Genomic DNA, 13,437 nt, shown 5'->3' with positions numbered 1-13,437 from the left:
AGAGAGAGAGAGAGAGAGAGAAGATTTAATTACTGAGTGTAAAATTCTAGAAGAAATAATTAAGCTATGAGAAATAAGAAATTAAGTTGGAGAGTTAAGGTAAATAACATACACAGAGGTTGAAATACTTTCTTTGGAGGGAATATAAGAAAGAGAGCAAAACAAAATTTGTAAACTGAATAAATCATATGTTGCTGTATTTGGCAGGATTATTCTCTGAGTCAGAACCACCCTCCACCTGTTCTGCAGCAAACCCTTTTAGTTTCAAGATCACTACTAATAATTTTGATTAATAAAGTAATGTAGGATATCACTAAAATCTACTTCATTCTTAATTTGATGACTAAAAGGCACTGATGCTCTTAACGTGAAGATAATAGTTACTTGTATCTATTTCAAAGATAAATTTACAGTAAATCAATCCCATAGTTATTCCCTTTGATTCTTTTTGTAAAATAAAATCATTCTGAATAAACAATGTATCCAGGTTTTATCAGCCTAAAAACACAAAATAGATTCAGATATCAAATGAAGCCAATGTGTAGTTGGATTTACTCAACACAGTAATTCTATACTTATGGAGATTTCTTGATTTTGAGCAAATGAATAAGTACCCAAAAATCTCTTTTAATTGAAACAGCATGTGAGTAAATAGAGAACTCAGTTATTCTTACAATATTATGTGAATCTGTTTCTAACTTAATTATTTTTCAAAAATTCAGATAAGTTCATATTTTGGGGTAAGCCTTTTTCCATGTTGAGGAAACGGTAACAGAAATCAAATAAAATACTGTGACTATGCACAGAATCTGGTTTAATTCTCTAAGTACTGCATATTTAACTTTTTTTTTTAGTCATATTTAACTTATGACTACAATGTAAGAGAAAGACAACATCCAGTACCTGTTAATGGTTCAGATTGAGATGTTATACATGTGTTGATTCCAAGTGTACTTGGTACAAAAGAGTGTGTTATCCAATATCCAAGATTTCTGAGCTGCCAGAAAATATCAAAACAATTAGGGCTTTTTGGAATGCGTAGTTAACTTCCTGCTGTAGGACAGGAATCACAGCTGCTACAGTAGCAGTGGGTTTCCAGATGTCAAGGCTGTAAGGATAGTGAGGTAATTGCAGGAAGGAAGGGATACAATTTTGTTATCACAGATTACCCTCCCCATGGAAAACCATGGTGACGGCATTAATGTCAGTGCTTTGTATATACACATTATGAACGAGAGGTCTTCATGCTGAAGTGTGGAGGTTTGTACATTTGCTTCTCTGGAAAAGGGAGGGCCATACATTTTAAAATATGTGGGAAACAAAGAGAGTAAGCACTCTCAAAGCTGTATTACTGGATTTATCTCTAAGTACTGGATTTATAAAGCATCTCTAAGCATTTATCAGTTAAAGTTTTCTTTTAGACCAAAAGGCAAATAGTAAGGCTTACCACAAAGTGCTCTAACAGTAAGTCTTGTTCATTATATTAAGAGAAATGAGTATGTTGTGACGCGTTAATTAATCAACAACTCTATTTAGGGCTGACTGGATATTAGTGGCCAAGTAGAGGAAACTGGATGATGATTTTTCCAATAGTGAACCCAGAATAATTTCTTTCTCAACTTCCCCTGCTGTGTTGTCAAAAAACTACAAGTAATTTAAAACTATAAACTTTTATTTGAAAGCTAGAACTAATTTGCCATATTCGTATATGAGAATTTTAAAGACTACACTATTTTAGCATATTTCACTGGCAAAAATCAGAATGTTCTTTTTCACAGATTATTGAGATTGATTGAAAAAGTTCAATTTAATATTTTCTTTCCTGCTTAAGGTTCTCAATTACTTATTATTTGGATTGTAGAACATTTGTTTAATGTTCTTTGTAAATGAACAGAGAAGTTAATGACTTGCAAACAAGGTAGGGTTGAGGAAAGAGTCTAAGAAGTAGACAGTTCTGGATTCATTCTACCAGCCAAGAAGATAAAGGATATCTCATCTCCCTAGTACCAGAACCCCTATTCTGTTAACTTTCTAAGCTTTTCAGGGCAGTTGAATATTAATATTGATTCCCATCAAGTTAATAACAGTCAACTAAGTAGCCATAAATTACACACGTGCAATTCTGAAGCTGTGTTTCCAACATCCTGTTGGAATTTCATTTATTCATTTATTTATTTGTTTGTTTGTTTGTTTGTTTATTTTGAAGTTAGGACTAGAATTTTATGGCTGTCTGGTTAAACCTGCCCTATTATTTCTGACCAAGGAACACCTGATTTGCACAATCCCAGAGAGCACTATTCACATCACCATCCCCATCAATAGCACCTCCTGGGTTGTGCACAACCTCTATGGCCAAAGGTATAACTTTGCATACCATTGAAAACATTTTTTTTTTAATTTGAACAATTTATTTAGTATGTTAGATGCAGTATAATGACGTCTTCAATTTAATAGGACACTGGAAAAGTTTAAATAAAAGTAAAGTACTGAATTAGTGAGGACTTGTAGTACATTTAAGCTATAAAATTAATTAGGACAAGGGCTATTGTCACTTGGGTCACTGAGAGGAAAGAAGGATTCATTCTTTTTTTTTTTTTTGTCAATTAGAAAAAAAGATGATTAAGGGGAAAAAATTTGACCAAATATGGATAAGTATGTTTTTGCTAATGTAAAATAAACTTTTCTTTGTAACATTACAAAATGCTCCCTGTTTGGGAGTAGTTCATGAGTTTTGTTTTTCAAGGTTTCCTGTCTTTCCATGGTATGTGAACACATTTATTAAAAACATCTACTCTCATAAGTCATTCTTTCCAGTGACAAAGCTGATTTTGTCTATTACAAAAGAATAAGCCCAAATTCATACAAATCCTTTATAGATTTATATTTATATAGTGTTTGCCATTTTCAATCAAGAGAAAATTTCAAGGCAGATGGAACAGTTGCACCTGAAGTTAAACCTGTCTCTAAGGCAGTGGCCTCACTGGTCCAGGATCATCGGAGAACTTGTAGCAGATCCTCAGGCTTTTCCTACTGATCAGAAACTTTAATCTCATATATGAAAAATATAATTCAATAAATATTGTTTTGCTTAAACTTTAATGCCTCAGCATCATCTAATAAAGGGTTTTAAGGTAGGTGATCTGCGGGAGCTTTGGAAAAATTCATGAATGCATAGGAAGGAAAGGAAAATCAGTTCAGTTGCCCAGATTTCTCTGGCTATCACACATTCATTAGACATTTCTGAATGTACACACAAATGAATCTTCATCATTTAATGCATCTGAGTCATTCATGCTTTTTAAATATTTTTTCTAAAGCCAAATCAAGCTAAAATTTATTGTTTTAACAAGTTTCAGAATTTTTAGTATAACAAATAATATTTCTTTCTATGGTTTAAAACTTCAGATTCCTTGATTCCTGGATATTTCTCTTTTGATAACTTGCCTCCTAGATGTTTATGTACTTATTATTTTTATTTCTTCCTAGAAATATAGTTCCACAAAGCCCCTCAAATTCATATCAAGTTAATAGGTTTTCTACCATATCACTGTTGTTAGTTTAAAAAATATGTGATAGTCAATATTTATAATAAGATACATGGTTATCAACCTAAGATTTCTCAGATCTTTTCTTTCATTCTCAATATTTCCTATACCATCTCAGGAAAGCTGTATTTTAATACATAGAGAAAGCCAACATTGTGGAAAGAAAGCACAATGATGACCACTTTTCTGCTATAGTCAACTCCACCAAGAATTTTCTAGGAAGGTCTTGTTCTCTCATGTAAAAAACTTATCTCTGAAATCATATCACTATATTTGACTACAATACACAAGAACACTTCCTCATGTTCAACCAAAGGTAAACATAATTGGCCCTCATCGAACTGGTTCACAGTGTAAATATTCAAATATGACACAAAGTATGAGTTCACATTCAACATCCCTTAAAATGTATGTATTTTCATACAATATTTAATATTTTAGATGATGAATGTAACTTTGATATTCTGATGATTTTGTATCCTGCAGAAACCTTTTGCATTATAGCGCTGTTCTCCACTTAACACATGAGCTCTCCATGCAAAATGTCTGTTATAGTTAATGAGAAGAACCAATCTAGCTCCTTTTATATTGAGATAAGAGAAGAAATGAAAAACATCTACACAAGAGTTCTCAACCATGGGCGATGTTTGGTAATATCAATGTCGTGGGAGAGGAATGCTCTTGGCATTAGTAACGAGAGGTCATGCACACTGATTTAAAGCCTTACAATGAACAGGAAATGTCCCATGCTAAGGAATTATCTGGTCTAAAATATTAATAACTCTTTCGTTGTGAAACTGGCATAGAGAAAAACAGCCCTACCTAGTCAATATAAGTTGGTCATGTACTACACTACTCATTTGGAAAATCAAAGTCTTCCATCATAGCTGTGTAACCCTGGAATATGAATTACATTCCCCTTTCTTATACTCAGAATCCCTACTTCTACATTAATTCTTAAACTCTGAAGAGATCTTTCACTCTCAATGCAGATGCCATGGCTAATTATTACTGACCAGCACTGAATGACCTCTTACAAGCTAAAGTTTTTGCACTGGCATTCTGAATTATGTGGCATCTTGCCTTGTATAAATGTTCAGCTTTGTTAATCAACTCCTTTTTCAGAAAACATTATTTCCTTGAAATAAGACTTAGCTACTTTACTATTGACACAACTGTACTCACATTTCATTCTAATTTTTTTTAATTATTAAATAACACCAAAGAGGTAGTTTATCAGGTTGATTAAATATTTAACCATAGACCAGTTTCTAAACAAAATATATTTTTGATCAAAATATATATTTTATTGTGCTTTTTGGCAGCTCCTAAAATAGTTCTGAAAATGTGTTCTTGAGTATATGTAATGATTCTCCCCTCCCAACCCTTTGTTAGCCAAACAAGTTTTCTAAGCTTCCCTGGTTAAAGATGCCAGGAAATTAGTTTAATTGTGCAACATAAAAGTTAACAATGGTCAAATGCTGCTGTGCATGTATAATTTACCTGGTAATATAAATAGCAGATTGGGAATATTGCATTTTGAGTTTTCATTGAGTTACACCCCTCTGCTCTATCTGTAGAATGAAGGCAGGAGAGACACAGGTGAGGCACAGCTGTATTTACTGGTCCCAGAAGATTCTTGGTGAGGCAGTGTGATGTGAAGCCTAATTACCTCTGTAATGTTTGATGCTAGATCTCTTTATTACTACTACGTTTTACACACAACCACAAACTAGGTATTAGCTTTCAATTTCTTATTATACCATTATGGCAAGAAATATCAAACCCAATTGTTACAGATTAGTCTACAAAAGTACCAGAAAAATTACTCACCTTCATTATCATTCATGCTTATCCCCCTGCACCTCCACATTTTTGGCTAAGGGAATGCAATTTATCCATAATTCTGTATTAATTATATTAGAGTACTCTGTATTTCTATATTATTTAAATTATGACAATCACAGAGACAAATCAGAACTTGATGCTATTTAACTGAATTTGAGTACCTGAAACACAAATTGAAATTGAACCTTATAGATTGTTGTTTAAGTCCTTTAAAAAATTATATTACTTGTGTACAGTGTGTACTTGTGTACAAAAAAAATATTCAATTATATGCACAATTTTGGCTGATTTACATACTTCATAGGCATACATAAGTCAAATTTGTTTAATGTAAGTTTTGCAATGTAAATAATAAACAATTTCAATATATAATCTCACTTGCATTGAATGTTAGTTACATTTTACTGTGTATATCTGTTTCATACATTTCTAACTAGTTTTGGAGAAAATATTTTCTGTGTCTAAACAGATGTAAAACTAAAATAAAACCAAAAGGCATTTACAGACAAGCAGAATGACACAGAGGAAATTATTTTCTGGGCTTTTTTTCTTCATTTGAATATGAGTATTGCATTACAAAATGTCCATGTTTTCTACTAGCACAAAGACTCTGTCAATTCCAATGAAAATATAACCCCAGATTATAACTTGAAACTCCAAAGTCATAGTGAATATCATGTTAGATAGGCACCTATATATCTTATTTTGTTTACTACTATGCCATTATTACTATTATAATTCTTCCTTCAAATTATTTCATCTACAAATATGATTGCCTGACACCTATGTGTGCATATCTGTTCCTTAACTCTATTCTAGGTGAGGGGCTTTAAAAAATAAAAAATCACAGTCACCACATCTTCAAAAATGCACTGTTTCTGGTTAAGCAAAGAAGCTCTTTGCTTATTTAAAACATGCTGTCTCTTTTCTAGAAGTACCCAGCATGAAACAGTGATCAGAGGCCAAGCAACTAGTGTTCAAAAAAAGTTAAGAAAATGAAAGGAAAAAAAGCAATACAGGGAATAATGAAAGACAGGGATGGAATCCAATGGAAAGTAGGGACCCAGGTCTGGGAAAAGCAGAAACACTGAGGGCCTCCCCTGGTGGCACAGGCAGTTGAGTGCTGCACTGTGAAGCTGTTCACAGCCTCTGCAGCTCTGGTTCAATCCTGGCCAGCCACATGGCGCAGCAGACTATGAACATATGAGAATCCCACATGGTGCAGCAGACCTCTCCTGTGTTGCCCGCCGCTCCCCTCAGCAGTGTATTTCGTTAGTCTGCCTGTTCTGTTCCTGCTCTGTCTCTGGTGAATCCTCTCACCCTCCTGCGCATCTGGCCTTTACCCCAGTTCTTAAATAAATAAATAAATCTTAAAAAAAAAAAAAGGCAGAAACACTGGGAAAGGTATCAGACAAGGAATCCCCACCAGATGATGCTTTGCACATTCACTCTTGAAGTGTTATATTTTATTATATTCTGAAGTGCCTTCTTCCCAGACTCTTTGCTAAGTAGTCATATCTTTAAACTGCCTGACTCAAACAACTGATTTGGCTGCCACCACAGAAATAGAAATTATAGCTTTCAACCCTTCATTTTAGTCCTCTTACCTATAATCCTCTAGTTCTCTAGTTCCAGTCTGTCTGACCACTTAACAAAGTTGTTGATTTTTTTTTTTTGGCTTTTTAAAATTAGTGCAGGCTTGGAAGACTACTTAAATGTGCTTTACACACAGAACAGTAGACACCCTTGGAAACTCTTGATGAGAACAAAAATCCAGCTGAGAACATAAAATAGCACAGAGGGCATGCAGTAATGATTCTCATAGCTGAGATTGTCATCTGTCTTATCAAAGGCCATCACTTACCTGGAGGTCTTTCTTGAAAAACTGCTAAGATTCTTTACAGATTTTACATAGGATAATTTTTCAAAGGCTTACTGATCTATTTTCACATGCACGTTGCTTGGCTTGGTCCTTCAAAGGGCTTTAAGGTTTACTTTTATATTTAAAAAGAGTAAAGATGAAAGCTATTATTTGAATACAGCATTGCATTCAGTGGCACCAAGATGCTTATTATAACTGCCCTGATGAGACAGTCGAAGCGTCTCAGGGCACCCTGGCTCCTCTAATGTGTATTTAGGTGCCCTGGTGGATGATTCGCCTAAGTGATGTGGCAAATATTTGATGAAAGGACAGTAAACAACATCGATTATAAAAGATATCTGTTAATGAGAAGAAGAAAAGGAACAGAGAGAAAAGGGGGAAAAAGAAGAAATGATGTGCCATGGAAAAAAATAAGGCATTTCAAGTGTACAAAAATAAATGACCTACCTTAATCATGTCCTAATTTTCAGGAACAACTATACTCTTTGGTGATATAATGTATTTCTTCAAGCTTTGTGGGACTGCCGTCGAAGATAGAGATCAGACTGCTTTCAGCACCTTTTAAGGATTTGTTGGTAATTTTGTCAAGATCCCGGTATGAAACAACAAATAAGTGATATTATGTTAAATTCAGGTCGTGCTAAGCAAGTTAGCTAAAACTGATGTCCATTCTCTTAAGGGAATATCAAGGTTTCACATCCCAAATTTTCCCTTTTCTTACATACTAGTTTTGCCCCAGAGAACATAGTTGTTTTTTTCAATTTCCAATAAAATAAAACTTTGTCAAATAATATCCAGGGATTCCTGAAAGGATAAACCAAATAATTTTGGCTATTTCCATTATGCTAATTAATTATGAATATTAGTTTTGCTTTGGATGTTTTTCCCATGTGAAAAAAGACTTTAAAATATGAAATAATAGCAGACCTCCCCTGGTGGCGCAGCAGTTGAGCGCTGGGCTGAGAAGCTGCCTGCAGCCTCTGCAGCACCAGTTCGATCCCTGGGGCCGCTGGCGAGGGTCCCACATGGCGCGACAGACCTCTCCTGCAGCCCGCTGCTCCCCTCAGCAGTGTATTTCCGTCAGTCTGCCTGTTCTGTTCCCCTCTCTGGTTCTGGTGAATCCTCTCACCCTCCCATACCTCTGGCCTGAACCCTGGTTCTTGTATAAATAAATAAATAAATCTTTTAAAAAATATGAAATAATATCAGCACATTTGCTAAAAATATCTAGACTTCATTGCCAAGCAACTTCAATATATTTGCTTTGTCTATTATCATCTATTTTGTCTTGAGACTAATTTATCCATCTAAACAGTACGATATTCTCTTTATATCAACCTTTTGTTTTGTGATAATTGAATTTTTAAAATAGAAAATATTGAACATATGAAACAATGTGAATAAAGGAAGACAAGCAAATATGCTTCATTCCTTTACAGTACTGACAGAATCCTGATATTTTGTAAAAAAAAAAAAAATACACTGTAAGAGATGCTGTTTGGAATGTCTAAATTGGTTTATCTTAGGCTAGACATCCTGGATTCTCTCTTTAGGAATGCATTTGTATTGCTTTCATTTTAAAAGACTATCAATATTTTCCTGAATATCTTTCATAACAACTTTTTACCCCCCAATTTCTTCATTGCCACCTGGCTGTGAGACTCTAGGGGCTGCTTAGAAGACACAGCTAAAGAGGCATGAAGGACCCTGTTGGCTGAAACTGCAAGGCAGTGTATTGAAAACTTCACACATCTTTCACTGCTATTCCCAGTCTCCCAGGGCTCAGGCAGTGGGCTTGGCAGTGAGGGGAGGGGTTAAAATAACTTCTTTTTTTCTGGCTGGAATTTTTTAGGCATTGCTCTAGTTCCCTTTGTCTCCCTCTACTTTTCTACACACACCCACTTTGCAGGAAAATGACTCACAAGGGGGAAAGAGTTAATATAAACAAATATGTCAGATATGCTTTAAGAAATTGAAATAGTAAAGTATAAAATTCAATGCTACAGAATGTTGAAACATTGTTCAAAGTGAACAAATACACCAATCAACCAATCTGTGGTGTAAGGATACATAGTTTTGGATTGATTCACTCAACTGAATGCACCAGGGACTCCCTATCTCTACTAATGATGTTGAATTGTTCTTCTATAAAGTTTTACAACACAACAAAAGTTTAATACGCCCCCTATCCCTAGGCACACATTACCAGCATTTTGGAAGCCGGGCTCTTTGTAGATCAAGCCTCAAACAATTCCTTACAACTGGTAAAATTCCTATTATAGATACAGATAGTGGGATTCAGAGACTCACTAAAATTTCAGAGTGTCTGAATACAAATAAAAAGTTATGTTCCAAATCCCCAAACTAGTGCCCCACTTTATTCCCTTTGGATAGTTAACAGATGAATGTTTTGAGTGCTTAGATGGCTTTTAGTACTTCAAATAAGATATTATTAATTAATTAATGTTATAAATAACTTATTTACAATGGTCTATAGTATTTTGATGAGATTGTAAAGGCTAGACAGAATGCATCCTAATAGGAATATTGAGGGAATAAAAAGTTGTGTATGCCATTTTAATGGCCATAGGATTTACCTAATATTATCATCTCCTGTAAGATTATATATAAGTGACTACATATACTGTATCATCCCCTATAAGATTACAAAATGTAGGCCTCCCCTGATGGTGCAGTGGTTGAGCGCTGGGCTGTGAGGCTGCCAACAGCCTCTGCAGTGCCGGTTCGATCCCCGGCCACCAGTGCGGGTCCTACATGGCAGGCAGACCTCTCCTGCCGCCCGCTGCTCCCCTCAGCAGTGTATTTCGTCAGTCAACCTGCTCTGTTCCCCACTCTAGTGAATTCTCTCACCCTCCCACGCTTCTGACTGTACCCAGTGCTTGTATAAATAATCTTTAAAAAAAATTACAAAATGTTTGTTTCTTTTCTTTCTCTCTGATATTCCTTTTGATTAAAGAAATTAAAATTTTCAGGAGCTTGAAAAAGAGTGGTAGAGTACAAAATTTGTTCTCAACTGAAAAAAAAAATGTGTTGTAAATTTTTTAAATGAAAATATTCCCAGCACAATTTCGTGGTCTATAACCCCTGACAGCTACTATTAATTACATTTTAAACATTTAATGGTCTAATGCTTCCAACATATATTAAGCCCATTCCAAGCATTCTGCAAGTATTGAGCTTATTAAGAATAGAACACTATTGAAAGGGTTGGGATGAAGATATAAGCAGACTTATTTTGATATAGAAGTATCTATGAAAGGTTTCAATTGAGCTACCAAAAACTTAAGCTGAGCACATGAGTAAGACAAAATTCTATCAAAGTCAATTAAAAACTTCTTAGAGAATTCTTCTGTTTTAGAGGGGATTCACTGTCACTTTTCCTATACACTGAATTTTTTTGGCATGGTGTATGAAATTAAAGAAATACAACAGTAAAGGAAAAATGTAAGGAAAGTGGGAGAAACACCCTCCCCTGCATGAAAAGATTATTTTAAATGAAAAACTTCAAATGTTTTTCTCTCCTCTCCCTCCTTTCTCTCTCTCTTTCTCATATTTTATCACTTGAAGATAACTTATTAGTTAATTCATGAATTCATTTTGCTATTTCTTCTTTTTGCACTCTTCTCAGCTCTAAAAGCTATACTGGCATATATGAATTCAGGGAGGAAGGAAAACATGTCTCCTTTAGTAAATGATGATAGTTCTTTGTGTCCCAGACCCAGCTTTTGCACCTACACATTGCCTGGTGCCGTGTGGGGCCAACCAGACAGGCCTCACTGTTAGATGCCAGAAGGGACCGTGAAAGCCAAAGGCCCTGGGCTCACAAGCTAAAACTTGCATGCCTGGCAAGGCTCAGATGCCAAGGTTTGAATCTCTAATAAACCACTCACTGCCTCTCCAGTAATGATACCCTGGGGCTTCTGGGAGGGGATTCTTTTTATAGGAAACATTCTCATAAGGATTTAATATTATCTTTCTGAATCCTTTGATTCAATAGGGTTTAAAAAAATATCCCCTTTATTTTGTAGACCCTGTGATGTGAGCCAATGTTAATTCTTTATGCAACAGTAGTATGTAATCAACATCTCTCTACTGAGCACAAGATTCTTTTTACTTTTTCACCATGTGCTTAAAAAAAATAAAATATCTTGCCACTGAATGTCTTTTTACAGACTGAAAAGACTTTTAGGTTAAACAACATTTGTTAGGCTTTGATGCAATCAAATGCAATTTCAGTCTTCTTGAAATATTCAGCCCTGCCTCTCTAAAATTGCACATATGTGTCAGCTTTCAATTTTTCTCACTAGTGTTTTACACATGAAATCTATTTTCACTGAGAAAATGGAATCTTTGTGTCTTTGTCTCTCCGAACGCTGCTTTCAGGCGTGTTCTGGCAGGGGCTTTGACTATCGAGGCACTGGGGGAGGGGCCTAGCTGTCATTTGTCAGCTTTTCTTGCATCTGTAATTTCTGGCCACTCAGCAGTATTAGAGGGTCTTAGAAAAGGGTTAGGGGGAGCTTGTCATTGATGAAAGCCAAACTCCGAATAACTGCCCGATGTTAATGACCAAAGAGAGAGAGGAGAGTCTGAAAAAGTTTTATTGTGCTTTAATGAAAAAGATTTTTTGGAAATGGTAATTTGCAAAATTGCACATGGTAACATTTTTAGATCTCAGTTTAGAAGCCCCTATCCATATTGTGTTACTGATTTCATTGCTTTTAGCTTGGCATTGGCTCATGAAACTATTTTAATTTTCCACCCTTGGCTTCTGGTTATTTCTGTACTTATTTCCTCATAACTTAACTGACAGCCCAATTAAACATCTGCATTTTTTAATCTGGATTTCCCCCCCATAACTATTTTGCTTTTCTTCTAAAATTTCCAGATGTTTTAGTTCCTTTATGATTTTAATGCATGCAAGTATATTTGCTCCTATTTCAAAGAGAGCTAGATGGACTGACCAGATGTTTCTATATGAAAAGCTTTATGGACAATAATCAGACAATAATCAGGTCAGCATTTTTGTCTCCTAAGAACACATTTATAATAGAGTGTATCTTAGCATATGTTAGCTATATTATTTGAGTTGATCTTTGAAACATTTTTTATGGGTGATTAGAGTTCAGAATTCATACTGGGATCTATGCATTAACAGTAGTAGCCAACGAAGAAAGCACCCATCACTGCTTTCTTAGCATATAGCAATAGTAATAGGGGTTGTTGTGATTTTTGTTTTTATTATGTCTGTCTTTTTTTCTTTCTGTGAGAGATAAGAAGTAGTAAGCTATGTGAGACAACAATGTTTTTCTTAACTTATTTCTGCCTTTGTACAAACATTAAAGGAATCACTAATATCATGTCTTGAAGTGTCTGGATCAGAGTTAAAAGAGTCTAATATATTTCAAGAAAACCTGTTTCCCATAATTCATAACAGGAAGACCAGTAAACAGACGCTGACAAATGAAACTGAAACAGTAACTTATACACAGAAACATGCGAAACAAAGCAGCTCATTTGGTGATAACAGAAACTGGCTCAGTTCTAGCACACTTATGCAAGGCTCAGAGCAAACTCAAGGAAATGATGAGTTATTTTACATTTCAAGGTGATTTTTGACCATTTAAACAAATGCTTGTAATGTGCAATCATTTTTACACTGGTTAGTATTTGCAAGTGATCTCTGACAATTCACATGTTTAATATTTAGGTAGAAAATCGTTATTTCCTGGAATATAGATTTTTCCAGACAACCAAGTAAACAGGAAGTATGGCAAGTTTTCTTTCTTTAAATATTATTATGTGCTTTTTAAAGACATCTTATTGCACACTTCTGGAAATGAAATCCCCTAATATGATAATTTTGGTGAGTGTAAGGTTGGATGGGGGGGGCAGAAAAGGGGGAGGGGTGTTGTATTCATGAGGTCTCAAGCAAACTAAATTCAACAGTCATTAATTAGACAGACACAAAGGATCACTGGGCAACTTGACCCACTTGTGCTTAAGGTTCCAGACAAAGCTTTCCCGGGAAGTAATGTGTCTTTATCTTCCAATTGTATCATAGAGTGCAGACTGTCTGGTCTCAGTACAGACCTTGAAAGCAGCAAACTGATGTGATATGTTGCTTCCCTGCTTCTTAGAAAT

This window comes from Talpa europaea, assembly GCF_964194135.1.
Source record: "Talpa europaea genome assembly, chromosome: 10".
NCBI classification, from domain to species: Eukaryota; Metazoa; Chordata; class Mammalia; order Eulipotyphla; family Talpidae; genus Talpa; species Talpa europaea.
The sequence above is the reverse complement of the archived record's forward strand: the minus strand, read 5'-3'. Positions refer to the sequence as shown.